Consider the following 6,516-nt stretch of genomic DNA (forward strand, 5'->3'; position numbering starts at 1 on the left):
AAAAAATCAAATTGCTACGTTGTACACCTGAAAATAATATAACATTTTATGTCAACTATAGTTCAATAAAAATAATAATTATTAAGCTAAAATCTTGTTCTTTGAGAAATTCTATAGTATTCATAACAATTATTCAGGCTGATCAGAAATTTAATAAATGTTTGTGGAATAACTGATATAAACAGAACATCTTGGTCTCTATGTATATAAACATGTAGTTTTCTTCCTGTAACTTGAAGATCTTAAAGGTAGTAAAGAGGACAAGGTCTGAATGATAGACCAANAGGTCTGAATGATAGACCAGTATTTTCTTGGGAACTGATATTTATAATGGAAACCTCTGGGATAATCCACAAAAGCTGTCTTTCCAACAGTTCACAGGAAAAAAAAAGGAATTGCATTTAAATTTTATATCAATACAGTATCATTCTAGGAAAGATGGTACATGCAAGGTGGTTTTCTGAAGGACATGTAATAAAGGGGATGCTTAGATAGCTGTGGGAGGGGTGAAGGATCTAGCAAGAGATGGCAGCCAGAGACTAGTAACAGTGGGAAGAACATTCCACCTCCAGGTCTGAAGGGGAAGAAGAGAAAACATATTAGTGAAGCTTAGCTAGAACTAAAGTTGTGGAACAGAGTAAATAGAAAATATTTTCTAAATAATTACTTAAATCTCCTTAAAAGATAATTGTCTGATATGGTATAATAAGATGTCCAATGTGTGAGAACAGAACAAAAGCCAAGAAGGGAGAAATGTAAATATACAAATGTAAATATTCTATCTTGTATATTAAGTGGTATAATGTCTCTTGAAAGTAAACTGTGATAAGTTAAATATGTATACTATAAACCTGAAACAATCATCCAATAATTAGATTTATAGCTAATAAGTCAACAAAGGAATTTGAATGGAATAACAAAACAAAACAAAAAAACCCCAACCTAACAGAAGGCAGAAAAAGATGAAATAATTGAAAGCAAATAATAAGGTGATATACTTAAACCCACTTATATAAACAATAAAACTAAAAGTGAAAGTTCAATGATGTGATTAAATAATTGGATATCTATACTAAAAAAATTAACTTCAATCCATACCTCCCATCAAAAAAGAATTAAAGCATTTCATAAAAAGGGGGAAATCCTGTCTTTTGTGAAAACATGGATAAATCTGGAAGACATTGTGCTAAATGAAATAAGCCAGACAGATGAAAGACAAATACTGCATGGTATCAGTTATATGTGGAGTCCAAGGGGAAAAAAAAAAAGTCAAACTCAGAAACAGAGTAGAAACATGGTTGCCAAGGTCCTGGGAGGGGGGTGAAGGAAAAAAAGGAGGTTGTTAAAATGGTACAAACTTTCCAGATTTATTGTATGACGTGGTGACTATAGTTGATAACATTGTATTGTATAACAAAAAGTTACTGAGATAGAATTTAAATATTCACACACACAGACACACGTGTACACACAAAGGTAAATATGTGACGTGATGATGTGTTAATTAACTGAATGGTTGTAATCCTACAATGTACACATATATCAAATCATATGTTGTACACTAATATCTTACAATTTTATTTGTTAATTAAGCCTCAAAAAAGCTGGAAAAATTAGGGGCGCCTGGGTGGCACAGCAGTTAAGCATCTGCCTTTGGCTCAGGGCGTGATCCCGGTGTTATGGGATCGTGCCCCACATCAGGCTCCTCTGCTATAAGCCTGCTTCTTTCTCTCCCACTCCCCCTGCTTGTGTTCCCTCTCTTGCTGGCTGTCCCTATCTCTGTCATAAATAAAATCTTTAAAAAAAAAAAGCTGGAAAAATTAAAGCACACTGTTGGTAAGAATTTCCCCTGGAGGAGGGAAAATGAAAGACTGAACACACCAAGTGCTGGCAAAAATGTGGAGCAACTGTAACACTGGAGGGAACGTAAAAATGATTTTGTAGTTCTGTAACTAGGTAAACATACCATATGGGCCAGCCATTCCAATCTTTGATACTTATGTTAGAGAAATAAGGCATATGTCTGTGCAAAGACTTGTCAAGGATATTTATAGAAACCTTATATTTAATAACCAAAAACTAGAAACAACCCAAATGTCAACACATATATATGATTCTAAATTTTTTTTCTGAATGAAAGTTGACAAAATAGTATACCCTATTTAAATCTACTTATTTAAAATTCTAGAAAATAAAAACTAATGCAAATCAAGCATTTCCTGAGATTTAGGGGGGAATGGAGTGGTATAGCAAAGAGGGATTCCCAAGGAGTCTGTGGAAATTTTTAGGGTGATTGATATGTTCATTATCTTGATAGCGATGATGATTTCATGGGTGTGATCATATGTCAACACTTACCAAACCTACACTTAATAGATGTATAATTTATTGTATGTCAATTATACCTCAATAATGCTGTTTAAATAAGGAGTTTGTAAATGTCTTCCTTCATGCAGTCAGCTAAAATTAATGGACACAAAGGCACAGAAATATTCTCCAAACCACACACTTATTCAATGTCTATATCTCATAACTCAAACCAAATGCTCTTTTTGTAATCCCAAACAACCTATTTGAAAGAATAACTTCACTGATAGTTCAGTTGATACATAGCCCTAGAATAAAAGCTTTCCAGGATCACCAGAGCAAGGAAAATATTATTATGCCATAACTTCAATACACAAATGTAAAAACAACACACTATACAGGTTAAGCCAGTTTGTTTTTTAAGTAAAATATTTCAGAGTACAGAAAATATTCTTGATAGCAATTTGTTATTTAGAAGGTATATGATGTCACATGAGGGAAAATTGACTTTATTAACTTTCATGAAATAGTAATGCAGTATGATGTGTTTTACTTCTGGTGTTAGTTTTCTATTCGTCTATAACAAATTATTATAATTTTGTGGTTTAGAAAAAAATGCATAGTTTATTATCTCAGTTTCCATGAGTCAGGAGTCAAGGCACAAGTTAACGGGTTCCTCATTTTAAGGTTTGACTGGGTTAAAATCAAGGTGTCAATCTGAGTTTCAGGACTCTACTTAGCTCACTGTAGAATTCAGTAGGACTGCCCGCTGTTCCTTGCCACAGGGTTTTCTCCATAGCTTTACAGTTTGTTTTTTGAAAGCTAACAGAAAATTGTCACTGCTGCTTCAAATTTTTCTTCAGGAAGGACCCAGTCCCTTTTAAGAGCTCACCAAATTAGATCAGGCCCTCCCAGGATAATCTCCCTTTTTATTAACTCCCTTTCAAATTTTAATTACATCTTTAAATCCTTTCACCCTTGTAATCTAATCACAGCTGCGAAATCCATCATATTCAGAGTCCTACCCGTACTCTAATATAAAGTATGTTCCATAGTGGGTAGGAATTTTGGGGATCACCTCAAAATTCAGAGTTCTGTCCATCTTTTTAGATAAACTTCATATAAAAAGTGTATATTTTTCTCAATGTTGCTACTAAAATTCAGGTTAATCCTTACAGATTCTGAGGGAAAGTAGCATGTAAACATCAAAATTATACCAAATCCAGTTTGGGAGATACCTTCCCCCCTTTGTGCCCTTCCATCACAAGCTTGCCTCATATGTAGGGAAGCTTCACTGGCAGTGGTGGCCCCAAGGTAGTATTCAGATCAAGGTGAGTGACCAAGACCGAATGCTGGAATATAGAAAGAAAATATCAAAACTTCAATTTATTTTATCTCTTCCCTTTAAAGCATTTATATTTGTATAATATTTATCACATAAAATTATTGAAAAGTATTATAGCCATGCAACTTACAAATAAACGAACATACATAACTGGGAATGTATGCTCAAAAACCATCTTCCGATGGAAAGAGTAATGCAAATGATGGAGTACACTAATGGATCCAGATTCCACATATTATTGGTTGGTTGATTGATTGATTGGTTGGTTGATTTATAAATTTAATTAGTTAACATATAATGCAATATTGGTTTCTGAAATAGAATTCATTGATTCATCACTTACATAAAACATAAGTCTTTTTAAAGGAATACACCAGAATCCACTATAACCATGGATCCTGGATTCCTTTACAAGGTAAATCACATGTGGGACTTTTATCAAGAGAGAGTGAGGCCACAAATACAATCTGAAAGAGCTGTTTCATCAAACTCTGAAAATCAGGGGCTCCATCAGCCCACTTCTGCATTACATTCCAGTTTGTGAATCATTTTCCTTCACTCTGCCGCAGAGACCACACAGATTTTCGAAGGGACCTTAAATCAATTGCAGTGGTTGTGTTAGATAAGACAGAAAGATCAGCTACAGTTAAAATAGAAAGGAGATAGAAGGAGCAATCACAAAGCCTGTCATGGCTGCAGAGCTCCAAGGGTAAAAAGCCCTGAACAGGATTACAGGGCAGCCTCCTGTTGGAGCATGCTGAGCACCTACATGCATCAGACCTCATGGAGAAGGTGCAGGGAGATGCCAAGTAGACAGAACAAGCTGGATAGTATGCAAAATTCATAGGGAAAACCGACCTACAGTTGTCCATCTGGTAGCAATCAATCAATCAAGCTTACTATTACAGTGAACTCATATGTTCCCATGAATTAATATTCAGGTTATAAATATCAGGGTTGACTTCAGAAACCATCATTGGTAAGGAGTACTATTAACTTTTTGTGTTCTTTTCAGCCTTACAAGTATACCACTGGGATGACCAATTAATGGGAATAATTTTATATTCTTCCTAGGTGGATTGGACACAACCACAGACAAATTTCACTTTCTATTCAAATTTTTTATAGAAATATCTAAGGAAAAATGAGAAAGTACTCCTGAAATGTAAATACTTTCTAGGAATAAAAGAATGATGTTGACAATATATGATTTTGATAATAGCTTCATATAAAAAATGAGTGGAGAACATCAATTCAATGATTTGCATTTTTATAGAAATTTAAAACTTTTAAATTATTTTTGAAATAAAGGAAACATTCTGAAGATGGTAGCTTTATTTGCCAATTTTTAATTTTTTTGGTTTTTTTGTGTGTGTGTTCTTAAAAAAAATTTTATTTAAATCCCAGTTAGTTAACATACAGTGTAATATTAGTTTCAGGTGTAGAATTTAGTGATTCAGTGGTTCCATAAAACATCTGGTGTTCATCACAAGTGCACTCCTTAATCCCCATCACCTATTTAATCTATCCCTCCACTCACCTCCTCTCTTATAGCCATCAGTTTATTCTCTATAGTTGAGTCAGTTTCTTGGTTTTCCTCTCCCCTGCCATGTTCATTTGTTTTGTTTCTTAAATTCCACATATAAGCAATTTTTTAAAACTTTATTTTTACATATGAGGAAAATCCATGGGAATATATTCTTTGGGATAATGCAAAACAGTTCTGGGAGAGACAATAAGAATACACTCTCAGAGAGAGGCAAGATGGTGGAAGAGTAGGGGTACCTTGTTTCATTTGGTCCCCTGAATTTAGATAGATAACTATCAAATCATTCTGAATACCTATGACGTCAACCTGAGATATAAGAAGAGTTGCTGGAATTCTACAAATAGAAAAGTGACCACTTTTTGCAAGGTAGGAGGTTAAGAGAAGTCAATCTNGTAAGAGAAATCAATCTGTGGAGATATGTCAGAAGATAATTGGCAGGGGAGCGAGCCTCTATAAGTTGGCTACTGGAAAGTGATAGAGCCCCAGAGTGCAATATCAGAACCTGCGGAAATCTGCTCCAGCGAGAGATGTCCCCGTCTGAAAGGTGCTCAGGTGGTGAAGCGGGACAGAATCCTGGATGGGACCGTGGGGTCTCAGGATCCCTGGCGTCACAGAAAGAATGGGGGTGCCTGAGCTGGCAGAGTTCCCAAGCATTGGAGTGGGGAAACTGGAGAGGGTCAGCTAGTGCAGGAGGAGGCTTTCAGCTTGGTTCACCGTAAACCATGAACCACAGCACAATCGAGTGGCAGCTCCCTTGCAAGGGCCCTGTGAGGGACAGAAAAGCAGCAACCCTCTGCCTTCTCCCTGGTAGGGGGCAGTGCTGGAGTGCACACAACTGCTCACATTGTGGAGGTACTGCAAAGGACAAAAAGAGGTGGCCCTCTGCCTTCTCTTAGGAGGGCTGGTGCGGGAGCATGCCCTACCACGTGACCACTCTGTGCAGGGACCCTCTGCCTTCCCCCACAAGGATCAATGCAGGCCCTCACAGCAGGATCTGCAGAGTGGCACACACGAAAGTGAAGTCCGCTTATCACTGAGGGTTTAGTGAAGAGAGGGGACCATGATCTGTTGGGTCTGGAGCTTGAGATTGGGGCACAGCCATTTTAGAGAGGCAGGGAAGGCCTACAGGTAACAAAACCCACATACAGCAACCAGTAGCAGCTCATACTGAGCCCAGCGCCCTGGCAGGGGGTGGTGCAACTCCACCCAAGCAAAGACACCTGAGAATCAGCACAGCAGGCCCTGCCCCCAGAAGAACAGCTGAAACAATAGAGGAACACCAAATTAACAGAGTACACAATACTGCAAAACTCCA

General features: G+C 37.0%; 1 protein-coding gene across 1 annotated transcript in view; it reads left to right on the forward strand.

Annotated features, from left to right (window-relative positions):
• Positions 1 to 6,516, forward strand: part of LOC117804220 (zinc finger protein 658-like) — a 46,197-nt gene that overhangs the window by 39,041 nt on the left and 640 nt on the right. The window lies entirely within an intron of this gene.

The sequence above is a fragment of the Ailuropoda melanoleuca genome, chromosome 10 (assembly GCF_002007445.2).
Source record: "Ailuropoda melanoleuca isolate Jingjing chromosome 10, ASM200744v2, whole genome shotgun sequence".
Lineage (NCBI taxonomy): Eukaryota > Metazoa > Chordata > Mammalia > Carnivora > Ursidae > Ailuropoda > Ailuropoda melanoleuca.